Below are 14572 nucleotides of genomic sequence, written 5' to 3'. Positions count from 1 at the left end.
AAATATGTCATGCTACTTTCTCATGGAATCAAGAGCCATGTTCCCTAGAAGAATTAGCCACCAATCTGTGTTGTAGTGCAATATATTACCAGATTGGCCACAAGTTTTCCTCTGCTGTGACATGGCCTCAGTGTCTCTTCCCCTCTCATCTAGATTGGTCTTGTGACTTTGTTTTATGAAAGGTAAGAAGTAGACATGATTTAATGAGTCCCAAGCCCAGACCTTGAGAGATTTTGCCTTCCTTCCTGAAACCCTCAGTGTGAACAGCTCATGATAACCTTTTGAATGAGAGAGACCACATGGAGAGAAGGTTCAGACATTTACTGGCTTGGCCCAGGGCATCATAGACAAACCTCTAAATGACCCAAGAGTTGATGCTTAACCTGCTTCAGTAGATGCCTGCTGACCTGTTAAGGAGAAGTCTTTGTTGTTAAGCCCTTGAGTTGTGGAGCAATTTGGTAAGCAAGAAATCTACTTGATACAACATATGAAGACTGCACAACTTTTACAGGAATGTTTGATGGCAAGGTGTGGTGGCAGAGGCAGGAGGATTGCTGTGAATTTGAGGCCAGCCATGTATATACAGTGAGATTCTATCTCTAAATACACACATACCTACCTACCTACCTACCTACCTACCTACCTACCTACCTACATACCTACATACATACATATATACATACCCTGGCCTACAAGAAGTGTAATTTCATGAGATTGCCACTGGCAGTAAGAAGGTTTCCAGGAGCTCTGTATCATGTCACCTGCCTGTATCATGTCACCTGCCTGTATCATGTCACCTGCCTGTAATGCCCATATTTGGGATGCAGTCATATCAATGTCATCCTTAGCTATTGACGACAAATGAGTTCAAGGCTAAATTTGCCTTCTCTCATCAATCTCTATAAAAGAGGGCTACCAGGAGTGGCCACCCAATCTGTGGGTAGCTCTGTTCTAGGGGGTTTATTCAAGTAAGTCTAACACTCTCTGATTTGCACCACATAGGTGGTCCGCAAGGTTGAGCAAGACAAAATATGTGAAGTCTTGGTGTAAAGTTCGTGCAAACTAAACATTTATTTTTATAACAACTTCTTGTATTGAGATATTTTTCTTTGCTTTATTTTATGATTATTAATACTTAATTATCAAATAAGCTTCCATTTTCCCCTCAGAGAAGTGTTCTGGAAGTGGTGACGGTGATGGTGGTGGGCCAGGCGATCCTCAGGGCTCTCTGTAGCATGGCTCTCTGTGATTCATGGACTGACACAAATCTACTTGCAGTGAAGAAGCCAAAACACATGGCTCCTTTGGTGATCGGAGGACATGGCCCCAGAAGTACAGCCCGGCAGGCCATCTGTCAGGCGACCGTGTCAACAGTCAGAGAAGCAGTCTATAAAGCTGCCACCCCCGACCCTTGTTCTGCCCCAGTTAAACAGGATACTGCTTTGCAGGGAGGAGACTGCTATGTTCTGAACAGGAACTAAAGAGTTAATGAACCACTGAGGCTACAAAGAAGCCTTTGGTTTAAGATCAAAAGCAAGTAGCGTCACACAGAGCTCTGAACCATTTATGGCTGACTCCAGCCTCCAGGACTGGATCTCGAGTGGAGTCTCACATGTTACCTTGGTAGCACTGGAAACTAGAACCTACCTACCAGGAGTTGGTTTACTGTTTACCAGGTGTAACCATGGGACTGATGGCAAAGCCTCACCCTAGAAACTGGTGTGAGTGGTCTTGGACTTGGACCTGGCAATGCTTCTCCAGCATAGCCAGGGATAGACTTCACTGTTCTAGCTTGGGTACCTGTCTGCAAAGCAGGGATGAAAAGCTTTATTGTTTTAGTGTTGCTAGGAGAACGAGTTAAGATAGGAAACTTATGGGAAAGAACAACTGTTTCCATGGGATTCAGCTGGGCCTTCTACCTTGATCTGCTACACCCATGCATCGAAGACCAGCCGTGCTGATTTTAATCAGCCATATATAGTATTAGGAATCTGTCCCGGCTTTGCTACTCGGGCCTGGGTGGATAGAGCTAAAGAGGATAGAGGATGGAGAGTATCAGGTTTGGATCACCACATGCTTTTAGACATCCAGGATGCTGGTGACATTTGCTTCTACGGTCCCTGCTTGTGTGCTATCTCAAAGGTACTTAGAAGCAATTAGTATTGTGTTATCAGTTAAAGAATGAGCAGGGGACTTTGTCTCAGCCCGTTGCTGGTAGAAGTTGGGTACAAGGGTATACAGACAGCTGTACTATCTGGATGCAGTGATTTATGAGGGCATATCCACCTGCACTTAGGTGGCAAGCCCCTCCATGCTGCTGAGTCTATGCAGGGTGCTGACCTCAGTCTTGCATTTAGACTGCCCACTACCCAAGGAGACAAATCCATGGTTAATAGTACTGCTAAGGGTTCAATCACCACTACCTATGTTAGTAACAACCGCTCTTAATGTAGTGGTTACTGACCATGTGATTATAGCTGCTCAGAAAAGGGTCACATTGGTACAGGTGAAGAAATGCAGGGAAAGGTTTCTTGGTTGATCCGGCAGGTTGTATTACCCATAAGCCATTAGTTTGCGTGTTTCTCATTTCTTCCCTGGCATATATCTTACCTCTTCTATTTCCAGGCAGGAATTTTCAGTGTTCCTTGACTTGACTCTGAGTCCTCATCTCTCTCTCTTTACAATTCCTTCCTGCACTTCAGCGTGACCACGTGACCCACACGGAAGTGTTTGCTGTTGTCCAGACACACTGCTCTTTCACCCCTGTCTGTCTTCTCCAAGTCTGACATACCTTGCTGCTCCTACAACTCCCTTCTTATTTTCTTTCCACATCAAATTATTTGCTATCCACCCAATGCTTCCCTTTGTACTTCTGAACAAATGACGTCCCCCACTGGGAACCCACCCTTTGTCTGCCTGGAGGGGTACCATCTATAAACCAAATTCAAATGTCTCCTCTGAGGAGCTTTCTCCCAGATCCTCACCAACCCCTAAGGACTCCTCCTATCACCTCCTTCCCTTCTGAGCACTTCTCAGTCCACTATGGCACAGAATGGGTGATGAAGCAGACAGAAAGAAATGCCAGACTTTGCTCCCTTGGGAAGCTCAGATTTTTAAAATGAATTCTTCCTCTGTCGAGGTTCCTTTGAGGGGGGGGGGGGTGCGTGTTTAGCCAGGGCCTGGAAACTGGAATGAATTTATCTTCGTATTGATCTTGCCTGTCCCTGCTTTACTGTCTAGCTCTTTCTTGGAATCAGATTTCATTTCCAGGTGAAGTCAGGAAAGAAAATATTTTGCAGCTATCTGCTTGACTTTGCAATGTTTTATGCAATTTACGAGTTAAAAGCCTTGCAGACCAAGGCATCAAACACACATGAGACCAATTTACATAAGTTCAGGAGCAGAGCCAAAGGTGGCCCATGAGCGAGTCCTTGGACTCTGAATTTAGGTCAGAAAATTGGCTTTGGATTTTATTATTCCGCCTACTCCTAAGATACAAACAAGGTTTGAATTTCTGTTATGTTTCACTTAATTTTATAAGCAAGAATGTCCAAATTTGGAGCACACTACTCATTGTTTTTCTATTACCCTTGCAATCTCAAATTCAAGGGTAATAGAAATCCAAGTCACTGGAAAGAGCCCTAGGTTCTAATTACTAAGGAGCAGAGCAGGTATCTGTTCTCTAGACTCCTAAACTACTCAATAAAAGGATGACAACGTTTCTTCAAGATCCTTTACAACGGAAGCATTTTAATTCATTTCTTTACTATGTGTGTTTTCTTGCAGCAGAATCTAGCATACAGTCCTTTTCCCGGCTAAGTCCCAAGCACAGTTCTGCGTTGTTCTTCTTGCTCCCTGTCGTGGATGCACCAGTCAGCATCATCTAGGCTTACTGACTCCAGCAAAATCCAACCTGATGCGATCGACATTTGACATTTCCTGGAATTCTTCTCAAGGGATGTTTTCTGCATCCTGTGTGTGTGTGTGTGTATTTATTTTTATCACTACCATGAATACCTGTGAGAAGAACAGCTTGCTTAGCTTTGTTTTGGAAGTTCAAGGGCATAGAGCTGACATTGTCGTTTCTGCAAGGGTGACACCATGGCTAACAGCCATGCTTGGGAGCATTTGCGGGAGAAGTTGGTTTCAGTTCTATACATGAGACCGAAGAACAAAAGAGACGTGGAAATCAGCTCAGGCTTGGTAGCGATGTGCTTCCATAGAACTCACGTGAGAAGATTAAGATTTCTTCCAAGAGAAGCAGCTCCATTGGCCAAGAACCTGCCATCAGGTTTTACTATTTTTTTACATGTATTTTTGTTATTCAATATTATATGTTTATATGTATATGTGAGTGAAAGTATCTACAGAAGCTGTCAGATCCCTGGAGCTGGAGTTATAGGCAGTTGTGAAGGCAGAGGTGAATGCTGGGAACCAAACTCTGATCCTGGGTAAAGTAGTATGTGTCTTAATCATGGAGCCGTCTCCCCAGCTTCCGTATCCTACTTCATAAACGTTCCCCATAGCATCACTCTGAGGACCAAGCCTCCAACACCTGAGCCTGTCAGAGGATGTGCAACAGCCACCCCATAACACACAGCTTTCTTTATCCAGGGTCCCAAAGACCATTTGCTATTGCCTTGATGTCTGTTGATCATGACTTTCCATTTTGGTTCACACTATATGCTCCTGAAGTCAGCACCTGGCAAATTCTGTATATGTCACCCCTAGTTACAAAGCCATAAGGAGCTTCTTGTTGGGTGTTCTTACATTCTGTCTTACATTACATTTTCTGATTATCTTCTCCTACCATGATTCCTTCTTCAAAATATGTGCGCTTTGCTCATTTTTCTATCATCAACCTTAGATCTAATTTTTTTAATTTTATTTTTAATTATATGGATGATGTGCAAGTATGAAGTACAGGATCCTGTAGCACCCAGGAGGAGTGTCAATGCCCTTGAGGTGGAGTGATAGGTAGTTGTGAACTGCTTGGTATAGATGCTGAAAACCAGGCTTGAGCCCTCAAGAGAAGTTCATATTTGTAACCATTGAGCCATTTTCCTAGGTCCTAGGACTTCTCCTTTATGAAATATTTGGTAACTGTAATACAATTTAACCTAAGCCTGGAAATGCTTGTCTGCTCCTTTCTCTTGTCAGAGAATACCAACCTTAGTGAAGCCATGTTTATCCATGCAGCCCATATCCTGCCAGCTAACTGAAGATAGAGCTAATACAAACCCTTGGTCTGTCTCTGGAATCCCTTGTTTCTGGCCTTCAGATCTGTACCTCCCTTCTTGGCCTTTCTCCTGAGATCACTTGCTGGATCTGCCCTGTGTTTTCAGTTCTGGATGGCCGATATATAAAGAGCCTTGAGGAGTGTGAAGAAAAATCAGATCTGTAAGTTGCAACTATTGTTATTGTGTTTACTATTTATGGTTATTATTACTGTATACAGTCATGATTTATCTTCAACTTCTTTTAAAAACTATTATTCAGTGGTGTGTGTGTGTGTGTGCGTATGATGTGTGTAAGTGGACACAAGTGTGTCATGGTGTGCATGTAGAGGTCAGGGGACAGCTTTGTGGAGGTTTTTCTCTCTCTCCACCTTTACATAGGTTCCAGGGCTGGAACTTAGGTTGTCGAGCTTATGCAGCAAGCATTTCATATGCTGAGCTATCTCTCTGGCTCCATCTTTAATTTCAAGATAAGGAATGTGCTCTTTTGTAGACACTGAGAATCTACTATCTCTTTACTTTCTCAATACTGCCCTGTGAATATCATTTCCACAGGATGAGATAGGCCCTTCAGTAGACCACAAACTCCTCAGCAACAGGAGTGCCCCTTGTGGGAAAATTCTGTCAATTTAGGTCAAAGTCCACCATGACGAGATAGCCTCTGAGTATGGTGTAAAATGGGAGTTTCCCTTCATTAGCAGAGTTTCCCTTCCTTCTCTGGCTTTATCTCAGGAGCTCTAAGCCCCCACACTTGCCTCTACCTGAGGAATTTCACAAAGCCTCAATTAATTTATAGGATCAATTTCCTTTCCCGTGACAAAACTTGTTCAGCCGGCACCTGAAATTCCTAAGGTGCTTCCCCACGCTGATGAGGTGTGCCCGGTACCCTAAGCCCCCAGCCAATGACATTTGCCCATCCTAGATGTCCCTGTCCTCAGGCCCTCAAAGCTTTATAAATCTTCATTCACCCTAAGTAAAGTTGATCTGCCTACTGACGAGTGGTGTGGTCATTCACAGTATGTTCCCACAGGGCTTCTGAATCCCCCTGCCTGACTTCTCAGATCCTCCTGGTCTTGTGGTCTGATAGTCCATGAGTGCAGAAAGGCCTACAGACTCTTAGAGCAGAAGTATAAAACACTGAACAGATATCTTGAGAATATCTACTGAGAGATGGTGTCATGTCCCTGCCCCGTCTAAAAAGCGAGAGAAGAAAGACAATACAGTCTCATGGACTGTAAATTTTACTTGGCAAACATAAATTAGTGCTAAGACATATCAAAATGACCAAAAATCTTACAGACCTGAAGATGAGATTGGAATGATTTTTAGGTAAGCTATTTGTCCTAAAGCACCCCCCCCCCCCCGGCACAAGTCTTCTTTGGATAGAAGGCCAGAGGCACATGGTTATTTTCTTTTGACAACTGTCCAGTCACACATACTCTGAGAAGCTACTAAAAAAGAAGTTTGAGTAGGGCCCTGGAGAGTGAGCAGGAGCCCTCTGTGTCACAGGAGTCAGTCATAACTTTCTGAGAATAGTGAACTCAGAAAGATTTTGTTTGTTTGGTTTTTTTTAGTTCATGGTAGAAGAATGTAGAGGTTGGAAAGATGAGGCAGACAAAGAAATGCAGAGGCTTCTAAACTCAACCAGTAAGGTGTCAAGGATGTCAACTGATCCCAGGAATGTCCTCACAAGAACACAGATATAGGCTCAAGGCGTGAAGCAAAGCACAAGGAGTGGCAGATCACAGGTGTTTGGCCACATCTTCATGTAATTCGCTTATGATTTTGGGGTCTACTTGAGCCCCATGTCCTATCATCTTCCAGACTGTGAAACCCCAACATTATGGCCTGGTAGAGTAGACATTTGGTTTGTGATAACCCTCCAGCTCTCATGGTAATGTGGACATGGTTAAGGGGCCTAGCAAACACATAAGTAGATGCTCACAGTCAGCTATTGGATGGAGCACAGCGCCCCCAATGGAGGAGCTAGAGAAACTATCCAAGGAGCTAAAGAGATCTGCAACCCTGTAGGTGCAACAACATTATGAACTAACCAGTAGCCCGGCGCTCTTGACTCTAGCTGCATATGTATCAAAAGATGGCCTAGTCGGCCATCGCTGGAAAGAGAGGCCCATTGGACTTGCAAACTTTATATGCCCCAGTACAGGGGAATGCCAGGGCCAAAAAAATGGGAATGGGTGGGTAGGGAAGTGGAGGGGAGGGTATGGGGGACTTTTGGGATAGCATTGGAAATGTAATTGAGGAAAATATGTAATAATAAAAATATTAGAAAAAAAAACAGTAACAAGCCTGAGAGATAGAGATGGAGAGAAAGGGACAAGGGGGAGAATGGTTTGAAAGGAGTAGGCATGATACCCCCAGGGAGAAGTAGAGGCAAGTTCAGGAGCACTGGTCCAAGACAGATGAAGCCAATAGGAATGATAGAATCATTGAGTTACAATCTTGGGTGGGATAATAAGACACATTAAAATGTGTTGAGTGTGGAGAGGCTATTAGAAGTAGTATTTATGTTATTCAGAGAACAGCTGTAGACAGCATTTGGTGGTCAGAGGAACCTGCTAGTGGACATACCACTTGGTCTGTGATGAGGCTTGAAGGAATGAGAAAGGGATGTAGAAAAGCCATTGAGGGAAAAGGCCAAAATCCTGCAAATAATGCAACTTGGCTCCTGAGTTTGATTCACTATGGAGGAATTCACCCAAGGCCATTGGCCAACTGGAAGAGCCCAAAGGTCAAGGGCTGCACATTTTTTCATAGAGTTTCTCATTTATTTGAGCTTAAATGAGGCTAAATTCTTAGGGGAAATGAGCACATGCTAAGCATCTCCAAAACCAGGAGGCTTCATAGCCAGGAAACTACGTTGGTCCGATAGTAATACCAATGACTAATACAATACTCTTAGGTCTCCTGTGGTCTGAGTCCCAGGAATCCGAGCTGGCAACAACACAAATAGATGAAGGCAATTATGCAAGAGGTACCTCTGTGACTATCCCTAGAAAAATGATGAGAGGAGTTCCCACTGCAGTGGCCTTATCCACCTATTAGATAGATGTAAATTATCCTGTATGTGGTTAGTCTGGGCTACATCGTAACGATAGCTCTTTAACCACCAACCCCTCTTACTGGTTCTCCAAACACCTTGCTTTATCTTTTTGATTTACCTTTGCTGGGTCCAGACTCAGGACAAGTCATTTTGTAAGGATCCTATTGACCTTTTTAGTTCCAGATAGAAGTTTCTGCTACTGGAATGCTCCATCTTCCCTTGTTCTCCACAGCAACTGGGAATGCTTAATTGTCATAGTTGGGACCTTACAAAGAAACATGAATGGACTTGTTTTCCCCCCTTTATCTGACTGGACTTTCAAATAGAAAATTCAATATAATTGAGTTTGCAGATAGGAATTCCTAAGCTTCTACCACTGGGCCTTCTTGGCCAAAGGACGATCAGCCTATTGTGATAGGGAAATCATGGTGGCAGGAGCTTGAGACAGCTGGTTATATAGCATCCACAGTGACGAATGATGATGTTCAGCCAGCTTTTCCATTTTTATCCAGTCTAGGAATGCAACCCCATGGAATGGTGCAGACTACAGGAATAGTCTTCCCATTCAATTTACTTAATCTAGTTATTAATGGCTTTCAAGTATGCCCAGATCCTAGGTGATTCTAGATCTTGTCAGGTTGACAATCGATATTAACTATCACACTACAAAACGCGAGCTTGCTGGATATCTTAGAAAATGATCTCTTTGGTTGGCTTTTTTCCCCAATATCTTTTACAGGTGCAATATTAGAAGGAATATAAGTTACAGAGGTAAACACAAGTGGATTCAAATCCAAGGTCTACCAGTTGGTTTGTTCTTAATTCATTTAACATCTTTGAGATGACTTATTCTTTTACAAAATTCAGTGATTAATACTGATACTAGTGGGTTATTGTAAGGACTCGGGGGCCCAGTCTACATAAATCCAGCTCAGCTGGATGTCTCAACACTTACTATGTGCCATTTTGACACTAGTGCACATGGAGGATTCACTGCAAATTATTTTGAAAGTCAGGGAAAGTAGAAGTATGGTCTTGGGTAAATGTACCTTCTTCCTAGTTAGAAGATGAAGGAAGAGAGATGCAAATGGCTGGGCAATTCTGGTCTGCTCTGGATCTCTCAGGTACCTAGTAGGCTTAGTTCAGTCCATTTTAGAGTCAGTCAAAGCAAAGCAAAGCAAAGCAAAGCAAAGCAAAGCAAAGCAAAGCAAAGCAAAGCAAAGCAAAGCAAAGCAAAGCAAAGCAAAGCAAAACAAAACAAAATAAACAAAACCCCAATATCCAAAAGCATCTTTATAGAAAGGTAGATTCTTGAGGGCCATGAAAACTGGTTCCCCCCTGTGTTTGCCAAAGGAGACTTTGTTTTGTTTTGGACAAACTTGTGTGTGATCTGCTGCCCAGTAAAGCTGTTTCATTGATGCTCTTAGGAGTCTTCCAGAAGGACAAACTCTGTGATGCTGGTGATAGCCATGAACATCTGATGTGTGATTGCTCACTGAATCTTTAGAAAACCCCAGTAACAAAATACTGCTTATTTAACATGAGGGAAAATTGTAATCACAAATCTCTGCTGTTAGAATTCTTCAATGTAGTTATGTTCTAAAAAGTGGAATCCTTCCTATGATATCACACAATGGAAAGGTCCATCTTTTTTTTTTCTGAATGAAGACACTGATAATTACAATAATAAAAATTACAGTAATAAAAATTTAACATTAGTTTTGCTATTATTTGGCATTTCATAAGCAGATGTTCTCATAAGCAGTTATTTTGCCCCTAGGAAACATTTGGGTATGTTATAAAATCTATTGGCTTAGAGGGCAGAAATGCTGCTAAGTATCCTGTAATTCACAGGACAGTCTCCCACAACAAAGGGACTTATGGAGTTAATCATGTCAGTAGTGTGGAGGACAAGAAGCCCTTCAGTCAATGTTTTTTAATTCTTATGAAATCCCAATAGACTCAGTCCCATAGGATAGAGAATCTGAATCTGGAGCACAGAAAAGTTGGGTTGCTTCTTGAAAGGTAATGCTAGAAAGGGGTGGTGTGATGAACCCACATTCACATTCTGCAAGGTCCTGTTTCCCACCAGATTAATGTCCATAGTTCACTCAGGGTGTTTACAGAAATAGGTTGTTAGGGAAGAGGATGAGAGCTACCTTCTTGGAATAAATCCTGGACTAAAACTAAGGTCTTCTAAGTCCCTACTCCAGCCTCCAGAACTCCCCTCCAGGAACTACCGGCATTATGTTATATTCATATGTGAAAGTTAATATGGATGTGCTGAGGAAAAGGAGGATTGATGTAGAAACTGCTACAGGAATACATGCCATGTTGGCTTTTTCTAAAAAAACTCTCTTAAAGTCTTTAACAGACATACATCTTCAGAACTCTTCTAAAGTGCAGTGTCACTGGTGATGGCAGGAGGGAAGTGTCCTTGGGTACCACCTTTCTCCACAAAATATTCACTCCAGCCTCTATGAGTAGTCACATACGGCTTTATGCTCATGGCTGGCCATTCCCAAAATATGACCACATTTTAGTGGCCTAAATGCACTTGCTAATTGGTGTTCTAGGATGTGGTTTTGGGCTGTCTTAGTCTCTTTTCCTCCAGGCTTCTAAATTGACAATAGAATTTAATTTGACAACTGTTTTCAGTTCACATTGCAAAGGAGTCTCCTCTGTGTTTCTCATAAGTAGTCCTTTAATTTGTACACTTAAAATTCTCATGATTCTTTGCTAATAGAGTTCAGAGGGCTCTAGAAACTATTTGGTGAAACGTAAATATTTTCAGAACATGGTAATTGGGGTTCAGAGGAAAAGGAAATGACTTTGCTCTTTTAATATAGTCATAGTAGGCAAGAATTATGATCATGACTAATATCTGTATGTATAAAGCTTTAAAGTTGATGAATCATTTTTATTTAGTGTTCTCATTTGCAATGTAACATCATGGGGCAAGTAAGAAGGGGAATATTTTCGTGTTTCATATGGGAAATAAATGAGTTGAGTGGCTTAGAATTACACAGTTAACAAAAGAATTAAAGGGGATTCTAGTCTTGGCAGCTGTTCCCCAGTCTTTGGGCAAAACTGTTGTGTATTTTTGGCACTGTAGGACTCTGCTTGCACTTTACATAGCTACTAATTTAGCAAACCCAAAATTGCTCTACCTTTACTGAGGGGTGACTTCTTGCTCATATCCTAATGAAGAGTTGCTGCAACCAGGGATATCAAAGGAGGACTAAATAAGTCATTTGAGCAAATAGGATGTTTCTTTACAATCACCAAGATGGCCTTTCCTAGTTACATATGATGGCTGTTTTCTCACTGCAATGTCAGGCAGGGTTGGCTTCAGTATCTGTTCACTCTAGAACGTCCTCTATTTGTAGACCAATAAGAAACAATAGTTATACCTTGTGGTTACCATAAAGCGGATTCCACAGTAGGCAGTAGTACCGATGTGTAAACACCTCCTACAGTATTGTTCTCCCCAGCCCCTTGCCACTGTGTGCTTCTTTCATTTCACCAAAAAGCTCTCTCTCTATTAACTACTTCTGGAGATCTACAGCCAGCTTCTTTTGAAGTGCCCCAGTCCCTAGTAAGTGTCATCAACATCTCTATTATCAGTCAAAATAGAAATCTGGCAGCCATCTTTAGATAATAGAAATGAGATCACTGTTGGCTTAAGGGCTGCTGCTGAAATGTTTCCCTGATCTGCTCCTCACTTGAAACTCTAACCCAATTATCTTGATTAGGGCCAACTACATTTTCCTCATCTGTGGTTAAATAGCCCTTCTGAGAATGCCTTCCAAGTTCAGTATCACTGGACAACAAATGTGGAACTTCGCAAAGGCCATCCATGATTGAGGGTCTCCAGTTGTTATGCTAAAGAAACGTTGGGGTTTGGTTTATATCTTATTATTTTTTATTTTTATCTTTTACAGAAAATTGGTTTTTTTCCATACAATATATTCTGATTATGATTTCTTCCCCCCAGCTCCTCCAAGTTTCTTCTCCTCGCCCCTCTTCTCCAGATTCACACCCTTTCTGCCTCTCATTGGAAAACAAAAGGCATCTAAGGAATAACCATAAAATAAAATAAGTTAAAAGAAAAACAAACAAATTGGAACAGGCCAAGACAAACAGAAGAAAAAGAGCCAGAGAAAAAGTACGAGAAATGATACAGATGTAAACACACTGATATACACGCATCTGGGCACACAGACATCCCATACCAAAACTGGAGGAAAAAAATGTCCTGATGCAACATTTTTTGCAGACAAAAAAAAGACCAAGGATGCTGTTGAATTTGTTTCATGTTGGCCGTCTACTACTGATCATGGAGCTACACTTAAGACTGGTTCCTTTCCCCAGTGAGACGCCCTTGGAGAAAACGAACATAACAATAAAATGACTCCTAACAACATTCTGCCATTTTCATAGATAGGTGTCATGATCAGCCACCATAAGAGAAGCTTCCTCCTGCAGCAGACAGGAACAAATAAAGAGACAAACAGTCAGACAACATGGTGAGCAAGAGACTTTGGAACACTCTCTCACCTCAAGGCTCAGAGAACTCCAAAGAACAGGAAGCAGAAAGAGTTTAAAAGTAAGAGGGAATGGTGGACAGCAAGGGCTCACGGCCTTCCAGACACAACAGGACTGAAGCAGATATGAACTCACAGAGACTGTCCTGCGCCAGATGGAGTCCTAGAGCTGGGGTTGGGGGGGGGAGGGGCCACATGCCTCCATCCCTAATCCAGAAGCTAGCTCCAACTGATAGCCACTTGCAAATGGTTTCTATTTTAGAAAAATCTCTTTTTAGACCAGAAGGTTTGATTGATAGTGACTTGAAAATGGGTGGTGGGGGGTGGGGGGAGAGAGCAGAGGAACAGTGAGGTGGAACTGTAAGGAGTGAAACTTTGTAGGGGGCAGTAGATGTGTATATAAAGATAGAATCTGAGGTAATGGCAAACATCCTGTTTGAAATAAATGGGAACAGCGGAAAAGGAAAACCCAAATGCGGCAAAATCTTTCTTCAGATACCTAATGCAGTATGGAGGGGAAACACCCCAACCTAGTCAAGCTCTAAATGTCTCCTGAAGATGCAACGAAGAAAGCTGAGGTCGGGAGAGGAGATGGACTCTAGAAAGTTCCTATCAAACACTGCCTCCAAGTATACTCTGGGAGAGAACCCCTTAGTTCATACATAGTTTTTAGTTTATAATAAGAGGTGAAGGACTGGTGGACGCAAAGATTTCTTGAAATGTAATAATTCTACAGTTCTCCTAGAGCCAGAGAATAAAACTAGGAAAAGACACATTGGATCAAGATGCTACTGGATGGGCAATTGGGTGGCCACTGTTTCTGTCTCAGCTCTGGGCTTGCCTGTTTTACAAGGTGATAGTAAGCAGGTTGTTTTCCTTACCCGGAGTCTACATTTCATCAGTGAACACTGAGATAAGAAAGGTAAAGGCAGTAAACACGAAACGAATGGAAGCTTTTGCTGGGGCCAAGCGCCATGCCCTGTATCTCATGTCATTAACTCTTTAACTGCGACACCGTATGTTGTAGCCATCTGCTCTCTCCACAGAGGAAATGATCCCCTTTGCTGATCTTGTTCTAGAGTCTTGTCCCACAGATTGCTGATAAGGTCCCTGCCTTTTCTGAGGTTTATTTTGCGTTTCCTTCCAGAAAAGACCCCAAAATATTGCTTCATTCTGAGACTAGCCAGTACTTCAACTAAATGAAAACGGCAGTCTTCAGAATCCTTAATCCTTGGTCAATGGTATTATTTTAAACAAAAATAAGCACAAGTGATCATCTTTCCCACTTTTTCCTCCCTGGAGGTCAGGTACTGGGTATGATTTGCTTCTGTTTATTTAGTGACTAAGGCAAGCTTAACCCTTCTTGGGAACCCTGCCAGGATATAATAGATGCAGTGAATATGAAATACTTCATGATGATTGCAGAAATTCAATTCTGGATGCTTATTGGAATATGTATACATTAGACGTCTGTGATGATCAGAGGTCTGAGCTCAGAAAACCAGAAGAGGGAAGCTCAAGGATGAAAAAAAAGTTAACTGGAGCAAGTTTTATTTGAGTTGCTCAAGTTTCCAACTGGAGCTCCTGATAGGCAACTGCGTATAAGTGTGAGAGCACACCCTAGTGAGAGCATCCCCATAAGGTGGCACCGAGGAGATTACCTAAGAATCAAGGGTGGATAAAAACAGGAAGTGATGGAAAAAAGACTCCCGTGCCTCTCCAAC

The sequence above is a fragment of the Mus musculus genome, chromosome 4, assembly GCF_000001635.26.
Source record: "Mus musculus strain C57BL/6J chromosome 4, GRCm38.p6 C57BL/6J".
Lineage (NCBI taxonomy): Eukaryota > Metazoa > Chordata > Mammalia > Rodentia > Muridae > Mus > Mus musculus.
Note: the sequence above shows the minus strand (reverse complement) of the source record.